Below are 13,018 nucleotides of genomic sequence, written 5' to 3'. Positions count from 1 at the left end.
CGGCCCGCCAGAACCCACAGCCCGCCGACCGCCTCTGCACGTCCCTCCGCACTTCCGGATAGTCGTACTGCCCCGCAAGACCTAACGCGTTCCACCGATAACGTTGCAGAATTCCTTTGCAGGTCCCAGATTATCTCATTAGGAGCTGAAATCACTTCTCATTGTTAATATTATGTACTACACAAATGAAAGCGAATTACATCGGTGTGCTGAAAAGTAATTCCTCTCAGCTTTTTACATGATAATTCTTAAAGCTTTTTAACCAAACATTATTAACATTCTACATCTTTATTCTTCATGTCTACATATCTACAGCCCTCTGCCGCTGCTGAGAATTGTAGCGAGTAACACGGCGGCGCGGACCGTAACTACACAGTCCAGTCACATTCATGTGGCCACTGGCTAGGTTCGACGTCCACGTGCAAAAAACACTCACAGACGTCAGGTGGCAGCACTAGCAGTGGAGGTTATACAGTGTGCTACAAAAAGGTACGGCCAAACTTTCAGGAAACATTCCTCACACACGAATAAAGAAAAGATGTTATGTGGACATGTGTCCGGAAACGCTTAATTTCCATGTTACAGCTCATTTTAGTTTCGTCAGTATGTACTGTAATTTCTCGATTCACCGCCAGTTGGCCCAATTGAAGGAAGGTAACGTTGACTTCGGTGCTTGTGTTGACATGCGACTCACTGCTCTACAGTACTAGCATCGAGCACATCAGTACGTAGAATCAACAGGTTAGTGTTCATCACGAACATGGTTTTGCAGTCGGTGCTATATTTACAAATGCGGAGTTGGCAGATGATAATTTGATGTATGGATTAGCACGGGGCAATAGCTGTGGCGCGGTACGTTTGTATCGAGACAGATTTCCAGAACGAAGGTGTCCCGAAGCAATTGGTTGGCGTCTAAGGGAGCACGGAACATTCCAGCCTATAACTCGCGAGAGGGGAAGACCTAGAGCGACGAGGACACCTGCAATGGACGAGGCAATTCTTCGTGCAGTTGACGATAACCCTAATGTCAGCGTCAGAGAAGTTGCTGCTGTACAAGATAACGTTGACCACGTCACTGTATGGAGAGTGCTACGGGAGAACGTTGTTTACGTACCATGTACAGCGTGTGCAGGCACTATCAGCAGCTGATTGGCCTCCACGGGTACACTTCTGCGAATGTTTCATCCAACAATGTGTCAATCCTCATTTCAGTGCAAATGTTCTCTTTACGGATGAGGCTTCATTCCAACGTGATCGAATTGTAAATTTTCACAATCAACATGTGTGGGTTGACGAGAATCTGCACGCAATTGTTCAATCACGTCATCAACACAGATTTTCTGTGGACGTTTGGGCAGGCAATGTTGGTGAAATCTTGATTGGGCCCCATGTTTTTCCACCTACGCTCAATTCAGCACGTTATCATGATTTCATACGGGATACTCTACCTGTGCTGCTAGAAACATGTGCCTTTACAAGTATGACACAACATGTGGTTCATGCACGATGGAGCTCCTGCACATTTCAGTCGAAGTGTTCGTACGCTTCTCAACAACAGACTCGGTGACCGATGGATTGGTAGAGGCGGACCAATTCCATGACCTCCACGCTCTCCTGACCTGAACCCTCTTGACTTTCATTTATGGGGGCATTTGAAAGCTCTTGTCTACGCAACCCCGGTACCAAATGTAGAGACTCTTCGTGCTCGTATTGTGGACGGCTGTGATATAATACGCCATTCTCCAGGGCTGCATCAGGGCATCAGGGATTCCATGCGACGGAGGGTGGATGCATGTATCCTCGCTAACGGAGGACATTTTGAACATTTCCTGTAACAATGTGTTTGAAGTCACGCTGGGACGTTCTGTTGCTGTGTGTTTCCATTCCATGATTGATGTGATTTGAAGAGAAGTAATAAAATGAGCTCTAACATGGAAAGTAAGCGTTTCCGGACCCATGTCCACAAAATATATTGTCTTTCTTTGTATGTAAGGAATGTTTCCTGAAAGTTTGGCCGTACCTTTTTGTAACATCCTGTATAAGTTAAGGCGTGTCGGGGATACAAAAAAACTGCATTGTCTTAATGCGGAAACGGAGCGATTTATCTGACGTCCAAATAGGGGAATGATCATTGGATTTCAGGACAAGGGTGGAAGCATTTCCGAAACGGCTAAGTGGGTAAACTGCTTGTGTGCCCCTGTCGTTAAACGTGCGTGGCAAAATGGCACTATACGAAACAGGTGTAGAGGCAACTGTTGTGCTCCACGAGCCATAGATGACAGGTGTGAACGACGGCTGCTGAGATGAATCATGATTCAAATGGCTCTAAGCACTAAGGGACTTACCATCTGAGGTCATCAGTTCCGTAGACTTAGAACAACTCAAACCTTACTAACCTAAGGACATCACACACATCCATGCCCGAGGCAGTATTCGAACCTATTACCGCAGCAGCAGCAGCGCCGTTCCAGACTGAAGGACCCAGAACCGCTCGAACACAGCGGCCGGCGATGAATCGTGTTTTATGTTCCAATAGATAGATGGTCGTTGGCACATACGGCATGAAACGTCTTCAAGCAAACACCACGCCAGAGGAGGGAGCGTTACGGTCTGGGGAACATTTTCGTGGCATTTCCTCGGTGATCTTATTTTGGAAGGCAAAATTGGTCATGTATATGTCGTTAATAACCATGTCCACCTCTCCATGCAGTTTGTTTTTCTTATGAATGATGGCATCTACCAGCAGGACAATGCAACGGTCACTCAGCTAGCAGCGTACGTGCGTGCGTGGAAGGGCATCACTATGAAATTTCTGTGTTTCCCTGCCCACCAGCTCCCCGTTTCTGACCCAAATGTAGAATCCGTGGGATCACGTCTGTTAGGCTGTTAAGCGCTATGGATCCAAAACAAAGGAACCTAGCGCAGATGGCAACGGCGTCGAAGCCAGCATGGCTCCACATCCCTGTCGTTACTTTGCTGGACCTCACTGACAATCTCCCTGCACATTTCGCAGCGGTCCGTGCTGCGAAAGGTATTACTCAGGCTTTCGACCTGTCGTCACATTAATGTGAGTAAACAGAGTACGTCGGTGTCTTAGCAACAGTGTTTTATAATGGAGTTTCGAATTCAAAGAGTTCGTCCAAACACACATAGCACCCTCTCCACCCGTATGGTATTATAAGAACACGAACGAGCGCTATGATATCTGCAAGAATCCGATGCCTTGTGTTTACTGTCATCGACCGCCCTCCGTATAGTCCCGACTTGATCCCGTCTGATTTTTTATCTTCTTCCAAAACTTAAAGAACACCTTCGATGACTTCAGTTTGATACTGATGAAGCGGTGCAAACAGTGGTGAGGTTGTGGTTCAGTCAACAAAGTCCAGCATTCTACAGCAACATTATCTCGTTTTCAAGTTATTCTGCTTAGAAATAAATGTGTATATATGAAGGAAAAAAATGTAGAATGTAAATAATATTAGTTTTATTTAAAGAGCTTCAAGAGTTTTCACACGAAACATTTGGTGGCATTGCTTTCCTGTACACCCAAATACTAAAATAACAGAAGGAAAGTCCATTTGGGACGATAACTTTGGTTTTCAGGGGCAACAGCAGATTTATCGAACCACAATAATTAATGTGCCGCCAGTAACCTGCGCAATGTTCCGAAACCGTTCACATTGACTGATTCCTGTAACTGCAACAGCATTCACAATAAATTTTATAACTTTCAGAAGCCTCGGGGCACATTCTATGACTTACTGTACCCAGTACGTTTTAATTCATAAAATCAAATAGTTTTAATCCATAAAATCAAAACGTACTGTGTACAGTAAGTCATAGAATGTGCTGGAGCTTTCTGAAAATTATAAAATAGAAAAACGGATTGGACACCTACTGTGCCCAGGGCTCTATTTTATTCATTGTAGCTGAGAATAAAGGATAAAATGATGTGGATTGATCATGTTTCTGTAATTCTATGTTTATTTGTTTCTTGAATAAATTAATCTCTCGTTCACTAAGGCCAAACTCAGATGACATATTGCCCGTTGTCTTCTCTCCTGGATTCTTTGGCCGTCATTTGTTTGATGATTTTCCTGACGTTTCGCCAGCACAAGTCGCTGGGGTTGTCAAATCTTCACTCTCCGTTGTTGGTGTGGACTTGAGTCGAGCTCGCGGCTGCAGATCATATGTACCTGCTGGGCCAACGTCCAAGGGCCTTCCGTGGTCATTACCGCAACGGTTCGCCACTTGCTATCTACAACGGTCGTTTGCTGCAGTACGGGAATTTGGTATCCGTTCAGCATGAGGCTTTCTTCGTTCTTGTTGAAGTTATTGTCATGTTTTTGTATTTTTACAGCTTCCCTGTAAAGGTGGCTGTGATAGCTGTTCTATACAGCAAGAACTTCCGTCTCGGCGAATCTTACTACGTGATTGGCCTCACACAGCGCACTGTCTGCCGATTTCCCCACTTGCACCAGCCTGCAATGCCGCTTACGTTTGGCGGTCCTGGTGTCGATTGCTCGTCAATACATTTGCGTGGTATGCGGTGTATTGCTGGCATTGGATGCGGCCGGCCGGTGTGGCCGAGCGGTTCTAGGCGCTACAGTCTGGAACCGCGCGACCGCTACGGTCGCAGGTTCGAATCCTGCCTCGGGCATGGGTGTGTGTGATATCCTTCGGTTAGTTAGGTTCAAGTAGTTCTAAGTTCTAGGGGACTGATAACCTCAGAAATTGAGTAACATAGTGCTCAGAGCCATTTGAACCATTGCAAGTGCGTGCTTTTTATGCTTTACCGATCTGAGACACTCTTCGATTAACGTTGTCGATTTATAAGCAGTCCTTGTGCCGTGTTTGCACACTGTAAGGCCTATTCTGTACGTCACTCGGGGAACGCTTAGCAGAAAGGCCGCAACCGAAATTACTGTTTTGTATGTGTAACTTCGTCGAGTGTCTCATTCTGTGACACTTACTATGTAGCAAATACACTTCTCGTGTTTTCCACCGGATCGTATCGTGTAAATCACTCAATATTTCATGGATGTAGCAGTGACAGCAGCAACTACCATCACCTGAAGATGTCGAGAAGTTGCATCAATGAAATACTCTGCGACTTACACAGTACTATCCGGCGGTGAACCACACAAGTGTATTTCCAACAGATCCGCCGGGAAAGCATAAAAAGTCACACGTCTGGTGTAACTGGTGGAATGGTTATTGCTCCTCAGAACGCTTTCTAACAGTTGCATCTCGCGCTTGAGATACTGCGCCTCAACTATTCGTCTTTCTCGCGTTACGAGCATATTAACCATGCATATTTTCTGGCTAGGATGGTAATGTGACATTTTATGCATGTTTAGGTCCGTATTGTCTCTGTTTTTGACACACCCTGCGTCCCAGGTTTTCACCATCTTTCGTGACCAGAACATCTAGAAACGGTAGCTGTTGGACAGTTTTTACCTTCGTGGTATGTTTTATGTTGCCATGGAGACTGATCAGGAGTCGTACGTTACCGAGCTTTTCTTCAGCACGGCTCCACGAAAGTAAGGTGCTATCGACGCAAATGTACCACATCTTAGGTTTACAAAGTGCCAAGTCTAGCGTTTTTCCTTTGAAATATTCCATGAAGATGAAGATGTTGGCTAACAATGGGCTAAGTGGACTATCCATGGTGGTACTTTCCAGCTGTTTATAGAAGTTGCTATCCCATGTGAAATAGCTCTTGGTGAGACACATATGAAAGAGCTTGGTAATGGTTGCAGGCAAATGAAACCAATATACTCAAGAGAATTATAACAGCTTCTTAATTAAATGTACTGAGCCTTTTATGCATGTGCCAGTCTTGCACGTGCGGTTGGAGCAGAGAGGCAGTGTCTCAATATCGGAAACTTCGGCGATCCAGGAGCGCTAACAATCAGTTTTATTCTTACAGATCGTTTGTAGTCCATACAGCCGAGATGGCAGCATACGTCAGATTCAAAGCACACAGAGTATTAATCGATTAACCAAGGCGGTTTCTCTCAAGGCAGACGTACAGATCGTCCTGCGCTGCACAAATGCCCTACCACCTCTGCTGAACAAACTAAAACTTGGGACAAATGATGTCGTGGTCATCTTTGATGTAGATTCTTTGGTCACTCAATGATTCTCTGCAATATAATAGTTCCCTTTCCCGCAAGACGTCACAAAGCTCTTTCATGTGTGTCTCACCACGAGCACATAGTCCAGTGGTGACCAACTTCTTCACGGAACAATTTGTAGCATAAACGCTGGACTTCGCACTTCGTAAACCTTAGGTGCGGTAGAGATACCTCGATGAAACCTACGGTGTCTAGCCATGGTAAGGAACAGTTCAGTGATTTCCTAAGACACCTGAACAGCTCCCATGCCAACATAAAACTTACTGTGGAGGCAGAAAAGGGCAAACAGCTACTCTTCGTGGATGTAATGGTTACGAGAGATCAACACCCGGTGCAGAAGAGGGGCATGATTAGCAAGGCTAATGTGTGACCCGCAGCACCTGAGGTGTGAGATGCAACGCCTGGAAAGTGTTCTGAGGAGCAATGGGTACTCCACCAATTACATAAAGTCATAGCATCAGATACATGGCGAAATGACAAATTGGAGAAAGAAATGTCGGGTACGGCCTTTCTGTCATGCATACGCCGAGTGAGAGGCAGAATCGGCAGTAAATTGTGCAAACACGACGTAAAGACTATTTATAAACTGGCAAAGAAGATAAAGGAGTCTCAGATTGACTAAAGAGAAAAGGGACCCACTTGCACTGTCTGGAATATACCACTATTCATGCACATGTGGAAAATTCTATGTTCGAATGAGTGGACGATCAGTCAGCAACAGGATCTCCAGACATAAGCGGCACTGAAGATAATGGCAGATAAAGAAATTGGTTTTGGTGCAGCACGCGCAGTGGTGAGGCCGACGCGGAAGTTACTGCTGTAGTGATGAGCCATCGAAACCCTTTCTCAGGGAAGCTACAGAAATACGAAAACATAACTTCAGCAAGAAAGAAGAAAGCGTCAAGGTGAACGGATCGAGGATTCCGTGCCGCAGCGGACGGCGACTGTGGGCATCAAGGAGAAAACCGGATCGCTAATGACCACGAGAAAGCCATTTGACGTTGGCACTCCTGGTACATACGATCTGCGGTTGTGAGCTCGACTCAACTCCACCACCAGAAATGGAAAATGAAGCTTCGATGATGCCAGAGTCGGAAGAATCATGAAACAAATGGCGGCCGAAGAACTCGAGACAGAAGCCAACAGGCAATCTGTCACCAAGCAGCCACGAACTCCTGAACAGATTCAGTAGTCAAGAAAATTAAAAATTTCTAAGAACTCTTGGTCGCAGGGTTCCTGATGTTCCTTGTGAATCTGGTTGCACTTAAATCTGTTGTCAATATGAACCATCTCAGAGCGCTCCACAGAGCACCAACGCCGCATTAAATATCAAGATTTCCACACGTCTACCCTTGCTCAGGAGCAACCTTACGATTTCCTTAGATAAAACGCAAATACTATGGCAGGCATTGAGATAGGCATGTACAACACCAGCTTCAACCGACGGGAGCAGATATCCTCACTCGTGCGTTGAATCGGGCGCTTGACGCTGAAATGCATCAAAGAAATCAGCAGAGTGATCAACCCACTAACGAAATAGACATTGCTAGCAATGATCTTCCATCACAGACATCGAGATAATCTCAGATAGAATAAGGAAGTTCCATGACTTCGTGGGGTCTCCATGACGTTAAGTCGACCAAATAAATGAAGTACAAGACGGCAAACGGATAACTTCTAACGATGATGTGGCGGGACGATGATGTGGCGGGACGATGATGTGGCAGGACGATGATGTGGCAGGACGATGATGTGGCAGGACGATGTCGAAAGCTTGTGACTGATTACACACTTCTCACAGCATCAAATCCGTGACTATTGAAAATGTGAATTTTTGCTGGTATGTGACCTTCGTCGACAACACAATTTGTAAGAAAATCGTCATTTTGTGCGCTGTGTAACAAACCCGTAGTGGACTTTCAGCCGAGAAGAGTAAAGCTGCCGCGTTTCGTGCAGCTGTTCGAATGGAAGTGGCTCAAAATTTCACTTTGTCTCAACCACTAGAATAATTTTCTGAAGTAGACTATTTACTTAAATAATGTTAATTCTTTAGCCCTTCGAGCCCCAACAATATGATTTTAAAATTTTTCGTGTAATTAATCTTTACTACCATATTAAGTAGCAGATACAAGCACAAATTTGCAAAAAATAAACAATCAGTTGTTTCAAGAGAGTGGTTGCATTTCAGCATATAAATAATTTTTTTTTAAAGTTAAGGTATATTATCACAGTAAGCAGAGAGTATAAGGTGAATTTTGCAAAAGGCAAACCATCAGTTTTCAAGTAAGTGATGTCAGTTTGGAATCACTGCAAAGTATAGTTTTCAACAACCCATCATTCCATGTGATGTATTTTAAAGCTATTTCGCACTTTTCCTAGACATAATCGCAAATCCCGAAACTTCCATGAGGTCACAACTACTAAAAGAAATTGTAATCCTAAATAACAAGCAAAAATGGATCTAAATTTAATAAATTTTGTATCAGAACCACATACTTTCGATAATACCCATAAAAACATAATTTACCTATACTTAGTTTCACTGATAATCTCCTGAATATGAGCAATATAAAACAAATGCATTTCAGAATCTCACACAATCATGTAGCAGAAACTTCTCGCCGACTGTTGTGTTGAGCCCTATAAGTGGCTGATGCAGTACACTAAATTTGTAGCAGTCACTCAGTGCATCACTTGAAGTCTCTGTCTTGCTATGTCATCGATAGATTCATTCAGCACTGGTACTAAAAAATTAATTAATTAATTAAATGGTGGTTTCAGGCAGAATGAACTGGACCTCAAACGGTTAAGCCTATAAATTAATGGGTAAAATCTTCGACATCGAGTCACAAAAAGGAAACTCGATTGAACTAAAACTTGGCATCAGGCACTGTAAGACTTTGGTACACTTACAACACATTCTCGATAACCGATCATCGGGTTTTCTTAAATTTTGAATACATAATAAACGGAATGTTTACCAGCGACGTCAGGAAGGGAACGCAAATAAGTTTCATAATACCATGGCAGTGTGCAGAAGTGGAAAAAATAAGGTAAAAAAGAAATGTTGAAACATCCGAAACGAAATTACCAAGAAGAATGGATTCATATAAATTTGAAGATGAAATAAGAAATGAAACCTCCAAAAACTAAAGATAAAATTCTTAAATGGAAGGATGGGAGGCGCAAATAGCAACTCCTGTCAGAATGTTACGTACAGGAGGCGAAAGCCCTGCAATAAAGGACGTTGCTTCACAAAATGATAGGCCAGAGGGCTGTTGGATGACCGAGAAAGATATAGATAGAAAACCTGGCAGTTACGTTTTGAACTCGTAGAGTGGTTCACTAGTAAGACTAGTAAGGTTATGATAACGGAATATGCGGGGTGTTATGGCTAAGTGTCGCATAATTTGAGAGGTTGTAGTACTCACCCAAATAATAAACGTAAGTCCAATAAACATTAGTCCGAAAATGCATACTTCCTGCGATAAACACGTGTTTATAGGAGTTGTCTAACGTGGCGTCCAGTCATGACAATTTACCGTCTGCCCTCCGGCGTAAGGAATTACTCACCCTTTTAAGTATATCGGGGTGTTGTACCTGTTGGCACGGATTGAAGACGTGACCCTGTAATGTCCTACATCGTTGACTGGCGTGGCGTAGACCAATTCTGTCATATGTCTCCGTAACCAAAAGTCTGAGGGACTGAGGCCTGGAAAAGGAGCAGGCCAAGGTGATCCCCCCCCCCCCCCCACACCACCATTCCAGTGGTTCAGAGGTTCAGAAATGTCTGCGTCAGATGTTCGAGGACATTGCGAAGGAAGTGAGCTGGTGCGCCATCATGCAGGAAGCAAATTTGTATTCATAGCTGCAGTAGCACAGCCTCCAGCAGGTAGGCAATACATTAATGAGGAAGTCCAGATAATGTCCCCCAGTTGTTACTTTGCGGTAGCGGGTATGGAGCTATTAATCTATCGCCCAGGAGGCTTGACCATAAGTTGATTGAGAATCGGTGTTGACGCCCTCTCTGCTGAGCTGCTTGTGTTTTACATCTGTCTGTAAATGCTGATTACTGAAATTCACAACACCATCTCTTGTGAACCCTGTTCGTCGGTAAATATCATCTTGGATGTGAGCAGATAATCTGCGGCACATTTCTGCAACAGCCATTGACAGAAACGCCGTCTGCTATGATGATCCTGTGCCCATAGGGCCTGGACGCGTCGTAGATATTAAGAAGTACCGCCTTCCCCTCCCCCCCCCCCCCCCCTAGATTAGAGTGTAAGACACGCCTTCCGCTACTGCTAATCGTCACGTACTGATTTCTTCCATCGAACCATGTGGAGCGTTTGGGGGAAGGTGAAACACCACGATATGTACCCAGCTGTAACAGTACTGTACAACAAGGCATAGAAACACGACAAAAACTAAAGTAGCCTACAACACGACTCGAACCACACACCTGACTGCAGGCCACCTAACAGTAGATAGAGTACTGTGTGTAAGATACGGTGTTACGCTGCCAACACATTTGACGGAGCGCCAACGCAATGACTGTGCTAATATCCCCAACCATGCGTCGCGTAACTCTTTCTGTAAACACGTTCTTTTCTCGGAAAGTATGAGTTTTCGCACCTATGTTCATTGGACATGCTTTTCTTGTTTCTATGTGTACTTCCACCTCTCAAAGTCTTAAACAATGTTTTTGAACACCCTGTATTTGGTTACATAAAAGTTCTTCTCTTAGTTCAGCCGAAGACAATGAACAATTAATTAAGACTGCACCACTGCATCAGTATCACTCTGTCGACTACGTGTAATATATAATTGTGCCTGATATGATTGTCAGATATAAGACAAACTAATACTATTGTTCGACTTCACTCTCAAATGAGACGTCTGAATGTAAAAACTTCGCGATTTGGGAAGAAATTAGGGTTTTTGAGAAGTGATGTATTGGCAATATGGTCTCTTTCATTCAATATGCTTCGTGGCACGGAAAGGTTTAACAATAAATTGACTGGCATTTTCGGTGAAACGCATATGCGTTTGAATTGGGGGAGGGGGGGGGGGAGGGAGAGAAAGTGCTCATGGGAAGTGCTGCGAGTGCTTTGTGAGTGGCGAGTACCAATTAACTGGTCTGCGTTCGGAAAGCTCACCGATTTTAATTTCCAATTAACAGCTTATATCTGCGGATAAACTCGCACTCCCACTACTTTTCGTTCGCAACAGGCAGCGTCCGATTTTACACTCCCGCGAAATTACCTGCCGAAGTTCCACGAAAGGCTAGCTGCCGCTGGGCACTCGTGTTCTTTTCTCGAAATTACCTACCACCCGAGAAACCATAAGCGAAAGCTAATGTGAAATAACGATCCACGATTCGGACTATATGTTATAGGCGATAAAACTATCACTTTTCTTACGTTCATTAAAACAATTACTTCATCTAAAATAATATGACTAAAGTTTAGAAATATCTCCGAAGCTACGAGAAAAGTGTTGTCAGCAACAGTTGCTCCACGTCTTTGGTCGAGATGTTTTATAGGCAACCAAATAAGTAACACATAATGCCGGAAAAATACTTTTCTTTTTTCAAAGTTGCGAGAACCATTACCGAAACTTTTTCCTCACCGTTCTGGATTCTTATGGAGTCTTGCCTTCTGGCCTTGAAGAGCCAATATTTTTAATGTGTAAGATATTAGAGCCCTGTCAGCATCAAAACAAAACGAAGCAAGCTTCATAATCAGGGAACTGTAGGGTAGCTGGAATTCCAAAGCCACTCATCAGTGATGCAAAGGGTCGTAATAGGAAAACGCAGTACCGAAAGCTTAAAATCCAGACTATGAGCAACGGAAGAAATTCATGTGCTGGGAAGTATTTCTTGCACACTGTTCCCAACTTCTGGCCGATTTCACGTTCCTCTATGATAATTTGGGCAGCCACACCGTGGTATTCCATGGACCCCATGGCAGTTCTGCGAGATCACATTGTCAAATAATATGTGATCGTTTTGGCTGATCCGGCCCAGCCCAGTGTACGATATTTGTTCCGCAATGACGATGCTGTCATCCAAGACGTCATGGTCCGTGTTCAAACTCGTGTTATCCAGGACTGGTTTTGAGAGGACAAGGATCAACTGTAGCAAATTCTGTGACGTACTTTGGAGAGAATGGTGCCTGTTCACTATCCATCTCCATCATCGTTGCCTGAACTTGCCACGAATTAGCAAGAAGAATGGTGTAACTATCCCTTGGAAAACATTCTGGACCTGTTTACATCCATTTTGAATGTGAATGGGTTTCCTACACCGTCTTGGTCATGGTATTATTTTGTGTATTTGGTGTTCCAATAGTTTTGCCTAACCGCAGTATATACAGCAGTATACGGCTACGGAATAAGAAAGAACCGCGGCTGATGCCAGAACTGAGGTAACATCAACCCTTTATTTGTTTCTTAGAACTGGTGTAAATCGTCCGAAGTTACGATGTTAGCTGTAGTATGTGAAAGTCTTCTGCAGTGGCCTATAGAGTTTTGGAAAGGAGAGCAGGAACAGAACAAGGAGGAGATGAAAAGAAGGCGAAGAAGATTGTGACAATAGTGGAGGAGGAGGAGGATCTATAAACCCATAGCTTCGGGACTGACTTCGATGATGTATTGCTGTCGTATGAGTACTTGACCTCAACAATCTGTACCATTAACATCAATAAAAGCTCAATTTTTGGGTTACGAGAAAAGTTAATACATAGTTTGCAACATACTGAGATGACATTACTAACATTACGGTATAAACGCAAAAATGAAATAAAAAATAAATACCCATCGTCAGGAGGAAACATTTGACCATTTTATCTTCAGTTTGTTGCATATTCCTTGCACAG

The sequence above is a fragment of the Schistocerca cancellata genome, chromosome 5 (assembly GCF_023864275.1).
Source record: "Schistocerca cancellata isolate TAMUIC-IGC-003103 chromosome 5, iqSchCanc2.1, whole genome shotgun sequence".
In the NCBI taxonomy this organism is placed as follows: domain Eukaryota; kingdom Metazoa; phylum Arthropoda; class Insecta; order Orthoptera; family Acrididae; genus Schistocerca; species Schistocerca cancellata.
The sequence above is the reverse complement of the archived record's forward strand: the minus strand, read 5'-3'. Positions refer to the sequence as shown.